Here is a 776-nt window from a genome sequence, read left to right on the forward strand (position 1 = left end):
CAAGGAGTTGTTGCGAGCTAAAGGCAGCCAAGAGCGGCACAACTACAAACCCATTATTGTTGTTATGAGTTGGGACACACTACTACAAAGGATGGTGGTCGCTGCTGCAAAGAAGACGGGAGGCGATGCAAGGCTAGGCAACTGCGGCCGACGATGGTGCAACTGTAGTCGATGATGCTACGACTGTTGCCACGTCAGACAATGGCTGCTGCAAGGAGCCCCACTAATGTCGGGATCCGCCCGGCATCTGCTGCGTCCGCGTGCAATGTTGCAAAGGGGTTGCGCTGTGCGGCGAGCCGACGGGCAGTGATGTCACATCCTAAGTCAACACCGAGGGAAGAGAGATGACCATGCAACGTCACAAGGGGGTGGTGAGAGGATGGGGTTGACCATGCACTGCTGATCCAACTACTAATAGCGGCACAATCGAATGATGTGCAAGGCAACTCCGTTCATCCTATCGCCGAGCCGACGCGGAGCGTTGCCCTAGATTTAAAGTATGTCACTATGTTAAAAATTATCAGCCTTTTATTTTGAGAGAGAGAAGAAAAAGAGCCTTAGCACCGAAGGTAGTACTAGGGAATGACAACGGGTAGAGTACATTTAATTTACCCATCTGTAAAGGAAGTGTGATCGAGTCAGCAGCGTACCACATTAACCACCCGAAGGCCCACAGATCCATCGAAAGCTTCGTTTCCGGCTTTCCTCTGGCGCGTGCCGCTTCGGCGTCTCCGAACCAGACCAGGTCTCCGCCCTCGTTTCAACTCGGCGCGGCC

This window comes from Triticum aestivum, chromosome 3B (assembly GCF_018294505.1).
Source record: "Triticum aestivum cultivar Chinese Spring chromosome 3B, IWGSC CS RefSeq v2.1, whole genome shotgun sequence".
NCBI classification, from domain to species: Eukaryota; Viridiplantae; Streptophyta; class Magnoliopsida; order Poales; family Poaceae; genus Triticum; species Triticum aestivum.